At 44.8% G+C, this 18292-nt stretch overlaps 1 protein-coding gene across 1 annotated transcript in view; it reads left to right on the top strand.

Annotated features, from left to right (window-relative positions):
* Positions 1 to 18292, top strand: part of LOC149159008 (uncharacterized) — a 66903-nt gene that overhangs the window by 17008 nt on the left and 31603 nt on the right. The window lies entirely within an intron of this gene.

The raw sequence follows: 18292 nt of genomic DNA, 5'->3' as shown, positions 1-18292 counted from the left end.
TAGGGGGTTCACGCATGGAGCCACCACTAACACAAGCTCAAAATTGAACCTTCTTAGCCACCAAAACTGCCCAAGAAACTAAGCTCTGTAAGCAAAAGTAGTCAAAGTCCAGTTCAAAGAGACAAAATTACAGACCATGTCTACATTATAATCCCTGTTAGGAGGGTATTGTGCCATATGGCTTCAACTATTACAATCTTCATCTTAGCATAGTGTCTTTGAGTAGCTAATCAACTAATAATCTGATTCTATACGGCACAATGTTATAATGCCAGTCAGAGGCATACTGTTAAAATTGGCAACTAGGGCCAAACTCCATGTGGGTCATCTTATTAATGGAAGTTGATATTTTTTTGGATCCCTCTCATTGAGAGGTGTACGATTGATATAAAGATCATCCGATTCTAGTAAGTATTCATGGAGATATGAATTTATTTGTGTTATGGGACAATTCGTCAAGGTCGGCCAGCAACCAAATAACCCCCTCTTGTGCTCTACGTTTTAGTATAAATAGAAGAGGACTTTAAGTCATTTGACACTCACTCACTCTTGTGATCTCTCTTCATCCTGTTTTGGGTTTGATGAAGATGAGATCTAGAGGGAGTGCCCTAGGATATACGCTGCCCTAAGATAACATGCCCTAGATCTAAATGCAGTCATGGGAGAATAGGCTCTACGTTGCTCTAATGGAGAAGCCTAATGCAGCCATGGAAGAAGCCCTTCTGTTATCATGAAGAAACGCCTACGCTGGCATGGAAATAAAGTCTACACTGCCCTAATGAAGATCAAGCTTCAGCCATGGAGAAACTTATACGCTGCCCTAAATTACAGTCACGGAGAAGCCCTAGACGCAGTGAAGGAAGGAGCCTAATTGAGACCTATACGCTGTCCTAAAAGGGTTCTAACCACTATACAGAAGAGCCCTAATCCGCTGATCAAAGGAGTCTCCTTATATGCAGTCAATGAAGTTATCTAGCCACAGGTAAAGGAGATGCCTAGCTGCAGTTTGATAAGAGATCTATCAGCTGTCTAAGGGAACATCTATACGCTACAAAAGAAGTCCTAAAGAACCCTAGCCGTAGTCCTAGGAGGAGACATCAAGCCGCAGTTCATGCCCTAGCCACAATTGGGATGTGCCCTATCCACTGTTTGGAGGAAGGCTCTAATCCGCAGTTGAGGAAGCCTGATCCGCAGCTAAGAAGAGCTCAAATCTGCTGTCCCAGGAGGAGCCCTAATCTGCTGTCAAGCCGCTGTAAAGTGCAGCCATAATCCGCAGCATATGAAGGACAATGAAGCCCTAGCTGCAGCAAGAGGAGCCTCATCATAGCATATAGAAGTCTAGATGGACAACATTGATATCTTTGGTAACAGCAAGATAAATAAGGCAGTCTTAAGTAACTATAGCCTAGCTGCTCTGCTAGGCTGCAAGCCATAGCAAGCAGCTAAGGCTGATATACATTTGCAGCAAAGTGGACATTGTTTGATAAGAGCAACAGAAGTATTGCAGCAGCATGATTGTAATATCCCTTATCAGAGATATCCCTCAAACGCAAGCAAACTCCAAACAGAGAAATGCTAAGCCATTTTATTATACTGAGTAATGGAAAGAGTACAAGAGGTGATCAAAAAGATAGCACCTCGGCTTGCACAAGGCAAGTGAAGAAATACACTCAGAATGGTAAGGAAATGGCCTCTCTTTGAACTGCGTCCAAACTGCTGGAGAACTGTTGTGCTGCTGCTACTGCTGGAATCAAATGAGGATTTGGGGTTGTTCTCCTTCTCAGAAAATGCTGAAACTCTGGAATCAGTCTCTGCTCAATAAACCCAGAAAAGCCCAGAAAGCTTTTCTAAAATCGCTGACCCCCGAAAATCACCCCCTTGGGGATCTATGCAATCCCTCAAGGTTCTGCGCTGCCCCTGAAGAGAATCCTCCAAAACTCCACCCGAAACTCTGCCAAGATCCTCCAATATGCAAGGGCTGATTCCTTGCTCAATCTCCCAGCTCAAATCCTCCACACAAACCCAATTCAGAGTTCCTACCAAAAGAGACTGCGTCCTCCCCTCTCAAGACTGCGCAGTCATCAAATGCTCAGCTCCTCCTCAACTCCAGAAATCGCTCCTCTTGCAAAATACTGATGAAACTACCTTGCTCGAGCAGGCACTCGAAGTCCCCCGGGGCTAAAGGTGAGATCTCCGAACGGAGACACTCAATGCACTAAACAGTGTTGCAGACATGCTAAACAGCCAACATGCTCTAAGTCGAAGTGACTATCTCAAATGCAACATAATCGAATCATCAAAATGAGGAGGCTCCTCTCTCCTTTATAGCGTTGGCCTCTCTCAAAACCCTAAGGCCCACCTCCTCCAACGTAGCCTCTCTCTTGCCACGTGTTCCTTCTCCATCTGTGTAGTCCCTCCAAGTGTCTACATGGGCCCCTTCTCTACGTGGTCCCTGGGCCCCCTTGGCTCCCCTCTTAAGTTACAACGTTGTGCTATTAGGGAGTGACTTTATTCATAAAGTGAGTTATGTCCCCCTTTCCTCACCTTTTTATTTATAAATAACTATAGAAGACAAAATTGAGCAAAATTGAATATTCCAATTAGCCATGGCTAATTAGGAATATTACAGTCTCCCTCGGCAAAATGTTGCTTGTCCTCAAGCAACTGAAGTGATGGATGCTGCAAAATTTTCTCACTCTCCCAAGTGGCATCCTCATTCGGTAAATTCTTCCACCTCACCAAGAATTCCCGGACCGTCCTGCTCCATAGCTGCCTCTCCCTGGTATCAATAATAACCTCTGGCTGCAACACCAAATGCCCCTCATCATCCGTGGATGGTAGCTCATCTGTCACTGTCACCTGCTGCCCCAATGCATTCTTGAGGCAGGATACATGAAAAACGTTATGAATCTTGCTGCCTTGGGGCAGCTCCAATTCTCACGCAACCTGTCCAATCCTGCGTATCACCTTGTATGGCCCATAAAAACGAGGCTTGAGATTATTAGCTCGCTTCTGCTTCAGTGACGACTGTCAGTATGGCTGTAATCGTAGGTAGACCAAGTCCCCTACCTCAAACTGTCTCTCCACCTGACCCCTGTCAGCATACAACTTCTGTTGATTCTGCGCTGTAGCCATATTATCCTTGAGAGCTCGGAGGATATCTTGACTCTCTTGGATCCAAATCTTGGCTCTCGGAGCCTTGCTAGCACCAAACATCACGTCAACAAAAGATAAAGGATGATATCCATACAAATCATAGAATGGTGACATACCAATGGACATGTGATGTGTAGTGTTGTAACGAGACTCCCCCATATGCAGCCACTTCATCCATGCTCGCTGCTGCCCACTGACATAGTTATGCAAGTAGCCCTCCAGCCACTTGTTAACTATCTCCGTTTGCCCGTCTGTCTATGGGTGATAACTGGTACTCGGTGTCAACTCCGTCCCCACCAACCGGAAAAGCTCCTGCCAAAACCTGCCCATGAAATGGTTGTCCCTGTCACTGATGATGGTCTTAGGAAGACCATGTAGCCTGAAGATCTCTCTGAAGAACAGCTCGGCCACCTGCACTGCTGTGTAGTGTGCGGATATGGCGAAAAAATGTGCGTACTTTGTCAGTCGATCAACGACGACAAAGATACAATCTTTGCCCTACCCCATGGGCAACCCTGTGATGAAGTCCATCGAAATATTCTCCCATTTCCCCTCCGGAATGGGAAGAGGCTGCAATAATCCTGCGGGATGGTTCATCTCCCCCTTGTTCCTCTGGCAAATATCGCACTCTCGGATATGCTGGAGTACGTCCTCCTTGAGGCCCTTCCATGAGAACCTCTCTCTAATGGCCCTGTAAGTTTTGGTAAACCCCTGATGGCCGGCCATTGGTGAATCATGTGATGCCTGAAGTATCTCCTTCTTGAGCTGAGATCCCTCAGTCAAGAAGATCCGGTCCCTATAGTAGATGACCTCATCGATTACCCTGTACCTGTCATCTGCCACCTGCCCATCCAGAACCTCACATGCAAATCTATCCTTGGAGTACTCTACTAAGAGTGGAGCCCTCCAGTCTGTATCCAAGCTCATAAGAGACAACGTGGCTGGTCTACGTGAAAGGGCATCTGCTACCACGTTGTTCCTACCCTTGACATACTCAATGTCAAAGTCATACGCTTGGATCTTACTGATCCACTCCTGCTGCCTCTCCTGTAGCTGTTTCTGCTCCAAAAAGAACTTGAGGCTGTTGTGATCAGTCCTCACCCTGAACCTGTTACCCACTAAATACTACCGGAATTTGGCCAATGCATGCATAATGGCCTGCATCTCCTTGTCGTATATAGAATACAACCTCTCATGTGGAAGGAGCTTCCGGCTCTCAAAGGCTATAGGGTGACCTCCCGGCATCAACACTGCGCCGATCCCCTCTCCCGACGCATCACACTCCAAAACAAATGGCTGCGAAAAATTTGGCAATGCAAGCACTGGGAAGCTGCTTATAACCTCCTTGAGCCTGGCAAAGGCCCGCTGCGCTGTATCTGTCCAACTGAATGCCCCCTTCCTCGTCAGATCTGTCAGGGGTGCAGCAAGCTGTGAGAAACTCTTGACAAACTTTCAGTAGTAAGTACAAATGCCAATGAATCCCCGAAGTTCTGTCACGTTCCTCGGCTCCGCCCAATCTCTGATGGCCCTAATCTTCTCCTCATGGACTCTCACTCCGTCCACTCTTATGATGTGTCCCAAGTACAACATCTCCGTCAACCCAAACTCACACTTGGGGAGCTTGGCATAGAACTGCTGCTCCTCCAATATGCGCAACACTGTCTCTATGTGGTGGAGATGCTCCTCCCAAGTCCTGCTGTAAATGAGAATATCATCAAAGAACACCAACACAAACTTCCTCAAGTGACTGCGAAAGATGTGATTCATGCAGGACTAGAATGTAGCTGGGGCGTTGGTTAGCCCGAAGGGCATCACCAAAAACTCAAAGTGCCCATAGTGACACTTGAAGGCGGTCTTGGGAATGTCCTGCTCCCTCACGCGAATCTGATGGTACCCAGATCTCAAATCATCAACTCATCCATCAACTCATCGATCCTAGGTATGGGGTACCTGTTCTTCAGGGTATTCTTGTTCAGGGCCCTGTAGTCAATGCACATCCTCAATGTGCCGTCCTTCTTCTTCACCAACAACACGGAAGAAGCAAAAGGACTCGTGCTCGGTCGAATGTGCCCAAGAGCCAGCAACTCCTGAATGGCCCGCTCAATCTCATCCCGATAGGCCTTGGGATGCCTATAGGGGGTATTAATTACTGCCTGTATGCCTTGCTCAAGCTCAATGGTGTGCTCAAACCCCCGGTCTGGTGGCTGTCCCGGCAGAATCTCCCCAAACACTGTGGCATACTGGTTAAGGATGGACTGTATCTCTTGGTGCACCGTCTGCCTTGTAGTCCCTGCCTTTGATGCACGCAGCTCCACTGCCCACTCTACGTCTCCCTCCTGGAAGACTGCCTCCATCCGATGAGCTGAAACAGTCTGAGGCGGATATGTGTGCTGTCCCCGTATCTTCTCATGCCTCCCTGTCTTCTCATCTTTCCACTCCATCTCTAGGGCCTTCCAATCTGTCGTGACCTTCCCTAGAGTGATAAGCCACTGAACACCTAGTATCATGTTGGTGTCCGGAATATCGACCACAAAAAAGTGGTCAGTCAGTGTGTAGGTGCCCATCGTCATTGATAACTCTGGAACATAACGAGCACACATCATGGTCTGATCTCTTGGGACCAAAACTGAAAAGCCATCAAAGCTCTTTGTTTGTATACCTCTCCGCTCAACCATCTGTGCATCAATGAAGTTGTGGGTTGCCCCACAATCAACCAAAACTGATACTCGCTGGCCATGTACTATCCCTCGTACGCGCAACGTCAAATACTTGGGAACTCCTCGCAACGTTGCAAGGGCCCCTCTGGTAGGTGCAAAAGCTGCACCACCTGCTGCTGGTGGTGGAGGTGGCAAAGGATCCTGTGCGGCATGACTATCTCCTACCTCCACATCATCCTCCTCATCCTCTTCCCCGCTGCTCTTGGAGAAGACCTCAATAAAATGTGCTTTGCCAGCAGCACATCTATGTCCCGGTGCCCATGGCTCCAGATAGGTAAAGCACAACTGCTTCTTCTTCAACTCCCTCCTGGCATCATCATCAATCTGTGCTCGTCCTGGATTCCCCTTTGGAGGTAGAATCCTCACATCCTTCCCCTTAGGCTAGAAAGCCTGTCTCTAGGGGTGAGGTGTCCGGGTCCTGGGTAAAGCATCCTGTAATTCCCGGGTCCTGCTAATAGCATCCTGGAGTGTGGCTGGTCTAGTGGACCTGACTAGACCCTGAAGTGGCTCTGCTAACCCCTCAGCAAACATGTAGATCCTCCGTGCTGTGGATAGATCTGGCACCATCACTGAAACCCTCAAGAAGTCTGCAATGTAGGTCTCTAGGTTCCCAGTCTGTTTGAGCCTCATCAGCTCAACAAAGTGCTGTTCCAGATCCCTCCAGTCAAACCTCTCTATCAGTCTCCTGGTGAACTCGGCATATGTCATCACTGTGGAGTGTCCGAGTGTAACCAACCCATGGAACCACCAGTCCTGGGCCTCACCATCCAAATGTAATGTCGCCACCTTGATGGCCTCTGTCTCCGACATCTGGTTAAGCTGGAAATAGATGTCCAGCTTCTCCACCCAAGACTTTGCCGAACTGTTTGATGAGCCATCAAACGTAGGCAAGTGGAATCTACTAGCTGTGCGGTGGGTGTCTCCATCATGATAATGTCGGTACCCTCTGTGATGGTTGTGGGGTCTACTGTCCTGCTGGAGCTGAACAAAGTCTCTGAATGAGAGAGCATCCCTGAACTCCTGCCCATAGGCTTGGTACTCTACAAAATAATCACCCATATGACCAGGCTCTGCCTCCTGCTGGGCTCCGGCCCCAGTGTCTGCTCTTAAGAAAGTGGGCATGGTAGAGCGTGTAGGGGCATGTGAGGCCATCTGCTGAGTAGTATCATGTTGAGTGGCACCCTGCTCTAGAAAATGTTGGGATGTACCGGATCCCTCACCAACCTGGAAAACCCGTGGGTTCTCCTGCTGTCTAGCCTCCTCCGCTGTGAATCTCTGCCCCATCACCTCGATTTGCCTCGACAGATCCTGCACTGATTTGAGGAGCATGTCTGTAAAGCTCTTCCCGTCCTCATCTGCCATCGGATCCTCTTGCTCTGCGTCCACCACAGGGTCCTCCTGTTCTGTGTTCACCACAGGCTCCTCCTGTTCAGTGTCCACCACCCGAACACAGTCTCCCTCTCCGTAGGTGTTCTCCAACCTACGCTCAATATCTCTGTATTTCCTACCTCTGTAATAGATGTAGGGTTTCTCCCTCGGTGTCATAGACTGCTAGCTCCATAGGCTGAGCTAGATCTATGCTCTGATACCACTGTAATATCCCTTATCAGAGATATCCCTCAAACACAAGCAAACTCCAACCAGAGAAATAATAGTAATGCAACATACAATAACGTATACATGGAATATAAGCAGAAACTCGAGAAATGCAGAGAGAAATGCTAAGCCATTTTACTATACTGAGTAATGGAAAGAGTACAAGAGGTGATCAGAAAGACAACACCTCGGCTTGCACAAGGCAAGTGAAGAAATACACTCAAAATGGTAAGGAAATGGCCTCTCTCTGAACTATGTCGAAACTGTTGGAGAACTGCTGTGCTGCTACTACTGCTGGAATCAAATGAGGATTTGGGGCTGTTCCCCTCCTCAGAAAATGCTGAAACTCTGGAGTTAGCCTCTGCTCAATAAATCCAGAAAAGCCCAGAAAGCTTCTCTAAAATAGCTGACCCCCGAAAATCACCCCCTTGGGGATCTACGCAATCCCTCAAGGCTTTGCGCTGCCCCTCAAGAGAATCCTCCAAAACTCCACCCGAAACTCTGCCAAAATCTTCCAATATGCAAGGGCTGATCCCTTGCTCAATCTCCTAGCTCAAATCCTCCACACAAACCCAATCTGGAGCTCCTACCAAAAGAGACTGCGTCCTCCCCTCTCAAGACCGCGCAGTCATCAAATGCTTAGCTCCTCAACTCCAGAAATCACTCCTCTTGCAAAATACTGATGAAACTACCTTGCCTGAGCAGGCACTCGAAGTCCCCTGGGGCTAAAGTTGAGATCTCCGAACGGAGACACTCGATGCACTAAACAGTGTTGCAAACAGGCTAAACAGCTAGTGTGCTCTAAGTCGAAGTGACTAGCTCAAATGCAACATAATCGAATTATCAAAATGAGGAGGCTCCTCTCTCCTTTATAGCGTTGGCCTCTCTCAAAGCCCTAAGGCCCACCTCCTCCAACATAGCCTCTCTCTTGCCACGTGTTCCTTCTCCATCTGCGCAGTCCCTCCAAGTGTCTATGTGGGCCCCTTCTCTACGTGGTCCTTGGGCCCCCTTGGCTCCCATTTTAAGTTACAACTTTGTGCTACTAGGGAGTGACTTTATTCATAAAGTGAGTTATGTCCCCCTTTCCTCACCTTTTTATTTATAAATAACTATAGAAGACAAAATTGAGCAAAATCGAATATTCCAATTAGCCGTGGCTAATTAGGAATATTACAATGATGTAGCAACAAGGTATTGCAACATGATGATGATGATGTATTAAGCATGCCTTGAGTGTATGATTGGGTGAAACACAGTGACAGGAACAACAACATGAAGTGCATAGCATGGTCACTAGGTCTAGCACTGTGATGATGAGTGCAACATGGTATGGCACGATGAGGTGCAACATATGGACGAGATGCTGCACATGACAGGTGAAGGAGTCACCTTGGAGAATCAGTTGAAGTAACATGTCTTCAACTGATCTCATGTAGAGATGATTGATTCACTTATCTAGAAAGTCGAAGTGTTGACTTCTGTTGTAAATGTACTATCTCTCTCTCTCTGTGTTGAACTATTGAAGAACATATAAGAAGAATTGATCAAGGGTTTCCCCACATTGGGGTTTGTCCCTGGCTAGCGCCACATCTTGTCTCCTCTTGTCTTGGCTTGTTTTCTGCGATTTATGTTTATGTTCTATCTGTAGTTTATTTTAATGCTGATGTGATTGCTAATCTGGAAAAGATATTGAACTAACTGTGAAAATTGAAATAAATTGCTCTAAGCATAGAACATACCTAAATTTAACATGGTATTAGAGCTAAGGTGAGGACAATGCCCAAGCAAGAGTGAAAGAGAAATCACCGAAGACAGTTGGGAAAGGACAAAAGGATCAGTGGGTTCCTCATCCCTCTTCAAATTCACCGAGGGTGAAGTCGAAGCAGAGAATATTATCAGAATACCGCAGCGGAAGTTTCCGATGGCCTACCTAAAGATCACTTCATTGGGAAGTCTGGATCTAAGGGTGGAAGGAAAGGCATATGCCTTGGTTGCAATAAGTTTGGCCATTATGCGAAGGAGTGTCCGAATGGCAGAGACACATCCCTTGATGAAGATAACAATCATTCCAGGGGCATTTTCAATGATCAAAGGAATGATAGGTAATGCCGGTCATCAAGGAAATGGCCAACTCTTCAAAGAAAGCAAGGAACCCCAGGTATGAAGAATCAAATGTTGTTTTTGATAAGATAAAGAAGCGTTATCTTGTATTGGCCCTCTCCTTCAGATTCTTTGGGAATCTGGCTTATTGATTGTAGTGCTTCAAGTCACTTCATCGGATATAAGGGTGCACTCTCTAATTTGGTAGAGATGGAAACAATCGTGGGATTATACTTGGAGCCGATGCCACCTATCCCGGAAAGGGTGTAGGGAATGTTACCCCTCAATTGAATGAGGGTAACTCGATTCATTTACATAATCTCTTTTATGTACCTGATTGCAAGAAGAACTTGGTGTCCATTTCAGCAATGGAAGTCAAAGGTTATGAGGTGGCACTCATCGATGGAAAGGTACATGTTTGAAAATAGAATTTTCAAAGATGTTTCTGAGTTCAGGGTTGTATCAAGTTGCAGGATGGTTCATTGGGGATCATGTCAATTGACATATCACATCTATAACACCGGAGGTCTACCTATGGAGCCCTACCCGATGTGAGTCAGATGGTGATAGGGATGCCTGAATTCAAGAAGAGCATGAAGGTACATGTCTGAGATGTACCAAAGGAAAATCTTATAAGGGGACCATTCCCCTCATGCAGTAGGTCCACAAGTTTGGAACAACCTGAGGAGGTTTGAGATTCATGATCGGAAATCTCATGTATACAGGAGGAAAAAAGCCCTCCATGGCTTAAAGCAAACCACCCCTGGCATAGTATGAGAGGATTGATAGCTGCCTGATGAAGCTGAGATTCACTAGGAGTGAAACCGATCCAAACCATTACTCAAAGGTTGTGGATGATAGATCTCTCATACTGGCACCTTATGAGGACGACCTATTTATGACAGGTGCAGACCCTCTCATTTGCAGAAGTAAGAGGGAGTTGGCTTCCGGATGTGGAATGATAAACTGCAAACCTGTGACTACATCGATCTCAACTTTCAGAAGTTATATGGTAGTGATGTCGGACCAGATTTGGGAAATGCGTCTGAGTTTCTTAAACTCTTTCGCGTTGATGTTCTTGGTGAACTTCTGTCTGGATATATGTTTTGCAGTTAGCATGGTGAGCTCATATTTGGGTGAGCCTCACTGGGTTGGTGCCAAGAATCTTCTGAAATATCTTCGGGGCACAATCTCTCATGGATTGAGATACATTGTCGGAAATATGAAACTGCATGATTATTCGAATGCTGACTGGGAAAGTAGTGTGGAGGACCTCTAGAGCACTTCTCAAAGTTGGTTCTCTTTGGATTCTGCTTCGATATCATGGATGAGCAGGAAGCAGAAGTCGGTTGCGCCGAGACCGAATACATAGCTACGAGTATGATCTTGTGTGAAGCTACATGGTTGCAGAAGCTCTTAAGTGACTTGTTTTTACACATGATGAATACCACTGTGATTCTCTGTTACAACCAGAGGGGGGATTCAATTATTGAGGAATCCCGTATTCGATGATTGCTCTAGCAGATAGACATCAGATACTGCCTTATCTGGGATATGGTAAGTCGATGAACAAGGAGGCTCCATCACATTGAGACTGATGTACAAGTCATAGACATTTTGTCAAAGCCTCAGGAAAGGTCAAATCTACGACTTTCCCGAACAACTTGGAGTCGTTGAGAGACCTTCTTATAAGGGTCCTGCATGTTGCATGCATTGAGCTCTGGGAGCTCTGGGGGGCTTGGGGTACTTACTGGAGCAACATACGACCACAGGGCGACTCACCCTCCCCTGGTGGTGCACTATGGAACAGGGTGATTAATTCTTCTGTGGGCCAGGATGATTCATTCTCCGTGGTGACTATGGAACAGGATGATTAGTTCTCCTATGGGCCAGGATGATTAATTCTCTGTGGCATCCATTGGACAGGATGATTCATTCTCCTATGGACAGGATGATTAGTTCTCCTGTCGAGGCATCCTACCCATGCAGTCTGGGACTCATGGGAAGTACCTCTCATCCGATCAATGAGTAGGGAAATGAAGTTGGGGACCATAGTAGTACTATCGATGGACGCACCGTTGTATCTACCGTACTCCCTATGCTAGGATGATCTCCATTGATTTGGGATCAATGGAACTGATCTGGGATTAGTATGAGTGGTTTGAGACACTCTCTTGTGATATTGATCTGGGATCAATAAAACTGATTTCGGGCCCGTAAGAGTGATGTGATACACTCTCTTCAGATGAAACTGACTTCGGGTCAGTAGATAATGGTATGAGATATTCTCGATCAATTCTTCTTCTTCATGGTTTTGCAGAGCAGAGCGGAGCAGTGTAGGACACCGATGGCAGAGATAGTATAGTTGGACATATGGATCAGCGGATGGAGTTCTCGCTAGTTGAGAGGGAGCGTTAAAATTGGCAACTAGGGCCAAACTCCATGTGGGTCATCTTATTAATGGAAGCTGATATTTTTCTTGGATCCCTCTCATCGAGAGGTGTAGGATTGATCTAAAGATCATCCGATTCTGATAAGTATTCAAGGAGATATGCATTTATTTGTGTTATGGGACAATTCGTCAAGGTCGGCCAGCAACCAAATAACCCCGTCTTGTGCTCTACGTTTTCGTATAAATAGAAGAGGACTTTAAGTCATTTGACATTCACTCACTCTTGTGATCTCTCTTCATCCTGTTTTGGGTTTGATGAAGATGAGATCTAGAGGGAGTGCCCTAGGATATACGCTGCCCTAAGATAACATGCCCTAGATCTAAATGCAGTCATGGGCGAATAGGCTCTACGTTGCTCTAATGGAGAAGCCTAATGCAGCCATGGAAGAAGCCCTTTTGTTATCATGAAGAAACGCCTGTGCTGGCATGGAAATAAAGTCTACGCTACCCTAATGAAGATCAAGCTTCAGCCATGGAGAAACTTATATGCTGCCCTAAATTACAGTCACGGAGAAGCCCTAGACGCAGTGAAGGAAGGGGCCTAATTGAGACCTATATGCTATCCTAAAAGGGTTCTAACCACTATACAGAAGAGCCCTAATCCGCTGATCAAAGGAGTCTCCTTATACGCAGTCAATGAAGTTATCTAGCCACAGGTAAAGGAGATGCCTAGCTGCAGTTTGATAAGAGATCTATCAGCTGTCTAAGGGAACATCTATATGCTACAAAAGAAGTCCTAAAGAACCCTAGCCGCAGTCCTAGGAGGAGACATCAAGCCGCAGTTCATGCCCTAGCCACAGTTGGGATGTGCCCTATCCACTGTTTGGAGGAAGGCTCTAATCCGCAGTTGAGGAAGCCTGATCCGCAACTAAGAAGAGCTCAAATCTGTTGTCCAAGGAGGAGCCCTAATCTGCTGTCAAGCCACTGTAAAGTGCAGCCATAATTCGCAGCATATGAAGGACAATGAAGCCCTAGCCGCAGCAAGAGGAGCCCTCATCATAGCGTATAGAAGTCTAGATGGACAACGTTGATATCTTTGGTAACAACAAGATAAATAAGGTAGTCTTAAGTAACTATAGCCTAGCTGCTCTACTAGGTTGCAACTGATGATGAGGTGCAGCTCCGTGATGAGAGCAGCACAGTGACAGGAACAACAACATGAAGTGCATAGCATGGTCACTAGGTCCAACACTGTGATGATGAGTGCAACATGGTACAACACGATGAGGTGCAACATATGGACAAGATGCTGCACATTACATGTGAAGGAGTCACCTTGGAGAATCAGTTGAAGCAGCATGTCTTCAACTGATCTCATGTAGAGATGATTGATTCACTTATCTAGAAAGTCGAAGTGTTGACTTCAGTTGTAAATGTATTATCTCTCTCTCTCTGCTGAACTATTGAAGAACATATAACAAGAATTGATCAAGGGTTTCCCCACATTGGGGTTTGTCTCTGGCTAGCGCCACATCTTGTGTCCTCTTGTCTTGGCTTGTCTTCTGCGATTTATGTTTATGTTCTATTTGCAGTTTACTTTAATTCTGATGTGATTGCTAATCTGGAAGAGACATTGAGCTAACTGTGAAAATTGAAATAAATTGCTCTAAGCATAGAACATACCTAAATTTAACAATCTTCATCTTAGCATATTGTATTTAAGTAGCTAATCAACTAATAATCTGATTCTATACGGCACAATGTTATAATGCCAATCAGAGGCATACAAATATAAAGAGTGCTACCACCCAAAATCCCACTTCTTGTGATAAAGTCCTAAAGCACAAGTAGGACCTTGGATGAACTAACAGAGGCTACCAACTGTCACCACAGTATCTCCCTCTCACTTTATGATGGTTGTCCTTTGGCACAAGGGAGGTATTCCTAGAATAGGATTGCTATAGTTATTCAATGGAGGTTCAACGCTAAATGAAGAGTTAACTTTAGCAAAATTGAAACCATAGTATAGACTTTATGATTAGCATCATGGGTGGACCAAGACTAGTTCTTATACATTGGGCAAGTGGAGGCAAAGGATAAAACTAGGAGGGCTGTTTTCTCAAGTGATCAGGAAAGAAAGTAGCTGCAATGAACAACCTACATGTGAAAATTTGGAAGATCCAAATTTCTACTGCAAAAATTGATTAAATTCCTTCCATTTGTTAATTACTGAACAAATTATTCACTGCATCCTACAACAAATACCAAAACCAATACACTGCAGCCTTCACCAATTAAAATTATATGTGGAAACAAGAAACTAAGCAAGAAAGAAATACACAACACATTACACCGTTATTTTTGGACAAATGTCCTCGGAAAAACCCAATGTCTGAAAACCGGTGCAACAACTGAGGGTTTGTATTATTAAGCAGTAATTTCTGAATACAAAATTTGGATGCCTTGCTGGCTATCCAATACATAGAATTTGACTGACAGAGAGATTCGTGAGAGATAGCTCACACTATCATTGGTGATCCAAGACTGATCCAGTCACTTAATGGCTAGTCCCTAGCAGCCTCTACATAGTTTTTGCGCAATCAATGCGATGTTCTGCGTCACTGCTTCTGGGGCCTACGTCACTCCTTTTCGCTGATCGTTTTGCTTCTAGAGCTTCGACTTCTGCCCTCCCGGTCTCACACCCCGGCTTCAGGCTCCAGAACTCGACTTCTCCAGCAAAATACAGATCTCCTCTTAGGCTCTGTGCTACTTCTGCATCAGCCTACGCTGCTCCTGCGTGGCCTCTATGCTGCGTCTTCTGGATCTCTCTCTGCCTTCTCAGCGATGTATTCCCAGATCAGGAACCTCTAACCGGAAAATTATTCCTGCCCCTCCCTACAATAAATCACTTCGACGTTCTCTCTAGCAACTGTTGCACTACTCTCTCTGAGAAATTCGATCTTTTGATCTCTCACTGATTTATATTCCAAATGCCCATCAAGCCTCCTCTTATAATCTTCTCGTTGAGAAGCAACGACCCATATTAAATTCTAAGCAATGGCTAAGATCATTTTGGCTTGATCCTCGTCTTTTTCTAGAAGATTCACCCTCAATTTGATTAATACCCTTTAATTATTTTAATTTCCTAATTTTAGGCTTAGGCACCCATTAAAAAAATTAATTATTTTAATAAAGTTGTCTCCGGGTGGAATTTCCCAAAACAATTTTTGGGTATTGTGGAATACATTTGTCCTAGACTACTTGCAAATTTTGAGGCTTAGAGCACATTCGATGCTACTAGAAATCAACACTCCCTCTTAGCGAGGAATGTGCTCTAGTAATGCAACTTGCTAAAGCATCACCCTTCTTTGTAACATCTCTCTCTACGCTGCTGATGTCTGACATTGCTACCCACCAACTACTGCGCAAATGTTGTATCTATACTGCTGTTGACACTGTCACTGCCAACATTGCATCTGTACTGCAACCCTCATAAGTTCTGCATTTGTGTTTGTTGGACACCTAATCCTCTATGGGCTAGTGTGGAAGCGGAATAGACTAAGGAAGTCCAAGATACCTTGGGATGTGGAACCCAATGGTCAAACCATGTACTATAAATCTATATGTTTTGTTAATAAAAAATGTACTCTCATGTTTTATCTTTCATATTCTGTTGCTACCATGTGTGTGTTTAACATGGTATCAGAGCAGGCGTATTCCTGGCCTGCATAATTACTTTGAGCCATTTGTTTTATGGCCTTTTTGTGCAGGTCATTTCTACCATCAGTTCTGCTCATGAATATTTTTCTCAGCGAAATTCTAGCTGCAACCTCTGTCATTTCTCCAACGCCATTTTTGGCTTCCCTCTACTTTGTAACTCCCTATTCTGCCTATGTTCTGCCTTGCATACAAAACACTGCTCTCTGTCTATTATTCACCTGCATATAAAAGCGCTGCTCCTCTGCTCTGCTCTGACATATAATACGCTGTTGGTATGCTGCCCATATCGATTTAGTTTTCCATATAATACACTGCCCATGGTAAACGTTGTGGTGTCTGTTGCCTGAAGCCTGCTCCATGCAGATGGTGTCAGTATACGTTTTATTCTCTCTAAATAGTCCGCCCTCCAACCGTTATGCTCGGTGAATATCGCTGGTCTGACCTGTGATGACTAAATGTTACCATTCTCATGCCATGTGAATGATGATGCGATGTGACCATTCTCATGAGGTCTTGTAGATGATAGTCCCATGTTACCATTCTCATTTTCATCCTTGATATAAAAAGAAACCAACAAACAACGGTGGTCCAAGACTGTTCATCTAAGCAAAATCTCTGGTACTGAAGTTGTCTGGTGAGATGGGCCGAGTTATGGGTTGTCCTGCATTTTGCTTAAACAAGGTGAAAACCATCTTAGGGTACGATTGCCCCTGGGCGGATCTAGGCCATCATCACGTCCAACAGTTACAATATCGATAATAAGCCAGTGCAAGTGCTAGATCCCAGGAAGGACAAGATGTGGCTCCGTCATAACCTGATTATTTGGATTTATGAAAAACCCATACTAATATGGAGTGCCGAAAGATTTCTTGCTCTTGGGGATTAATATTTGTGTCGTCATAAACAAGATATTTGGGTGCAGATTGCACATCATCGGCCGATACTTCATCGCCGAGGTCGATTTGCTTTTCACTATAGAGCGGCCAGAACTTCATAAGAGGATGGAAATCGTCCACAACTTCTCCGATAATGCTTTCTCTCATCAGTCGCCGCCTTATTTCCTGCATTCGGTAAGAATGGAGGAAAATGACAATTGAAAGCAAGTAGAATGAAAGGATCGAAGGCGCTTCAGAATGCAATGAAGATACCGAATCGGCACGCCATTGTTTTCTTTGGTATATATATAACGCTGGTATATAAAGGATTTCTCCAAAATGCAGTGTTTCATATACATAAATGCTAAATATATCAATCTATTCATCATCAACACAAGTTTTAAAGAGGAGTCACAATTGTGTATTCTCTGCGCAATTGGAAAGTGATTGTGATCCGGCGAAAGCAACTCTGCCAAAAGACTATGAGAACAAGGTTGAGAATGATCCGATGAGTTTAAACCACAACTTCAATGCGATGATTCACAGATTTCAGGTTTCAAAAGCCCAATTTTGAACTAGTTAGGCATAAGTATTCATCCAAAGCGAAAGCATTCATTTGAAAGGAAGCGAAGCAAACTGATGGCTGGAAAGCTGCCGTTGATGCTTGGAACGAACGCATTCTCAGTTATGTTTCCAGCAAAATGCCAGATAAGTGTTGGGCTGGAATATGCATGCTAGGAGTGACTTGCCAGGAGTGTAATCACCAACGATTTTTGGAATCTTACTCCACTTGGTTTCAAAAGCTTCTTGTACTTTTGATTCAACTTTTCTTAGAGTGGCTGCATGTGCTTCGCTTTCAGACCTTTTAACTAGATTGGGAAGCTTCCCCAGTGTCAAGAAAGAAGGAACCTCTTTGGCTGGGAAACTTGTGCAAACAGTTTTGCAATTACTTGGTCAAGATGATTCAGAAGATGTGTCGAATGATACAGCTTCCACACTCTGCTTAAAATGGTAATGGATTTACATAATGATGTGAAAGAGCTTCCTCTGCAGTGCAACGACGTTCAGGGTTGAACTGAAGCATTCGAGAGAGCAGTGGCTCCAATTCAGAATCAGGTAATTTCTCCTGAGCTTGAAGATATTTATCCATGGTGTGCTTTTGATGGAAGATATGCTTTATTTGAAGTTTTCCAGGAGAAGACAACTAAAAATGCAGCGTGCTCCCCATATGTCTATTGCTGAGCCGTAGTTTCCAGGTGACATGATAAATTCTGGAGGATGATAAATAGGTGTCATGAATAACATCTGTAAATGTTCACATCACTGGTTACCTCTTGGACTGGGCGCGAAAGATTGAAGTCACAAATCTTGATAGTGAAGGGTAACATTACCAATACATTTCCAGCTTTTATATCCCTGTGCCAGTCATTGCAGAAGGCTTAAAGTTTGTATACTTGCAGTATTTTTCAATTAACATAATTTTGTGGCGCTTGTGTGTCATGCGAAATACAAGCAACCTGTAGATTTGGAGGTCAAAGGGATATAGACACAATCTACATATTCCTTGGTACTTCGACTGCTGCATAAGAGTTTGGTGGGCTCTATAAAGGCAATGATTGTTTTGACAATTAAAAGTAGTCTTTTGTGGAGGAAAGTTTAGTCGGTTGTATTGTGAGAACATAGTGTTGGTCATGAGTAAACTCTTATTTTTATGTAATGGATTGTAATTGGTGCTT

The sequence above is a fragment of the Pinus tabuliformis genome, chromosome 5_2 (genome assembly GCF_031772625.1).
Source record: "Pinus tabuliformis cultivar Carrire ecotype Pingquan chromosome 5_2, CPIR1, whole genome shotgun sequence".
Classification (NCBI taxonomy): Eukaryota; Viridiplantae; Streptophyta; class Pinopsida; order Pinales; family Pinaceae; genus Pinus; species Pinus tabuliformis.
This window is presented reverse-complemented; position numbering and strand designations above follow the sequence as displayed.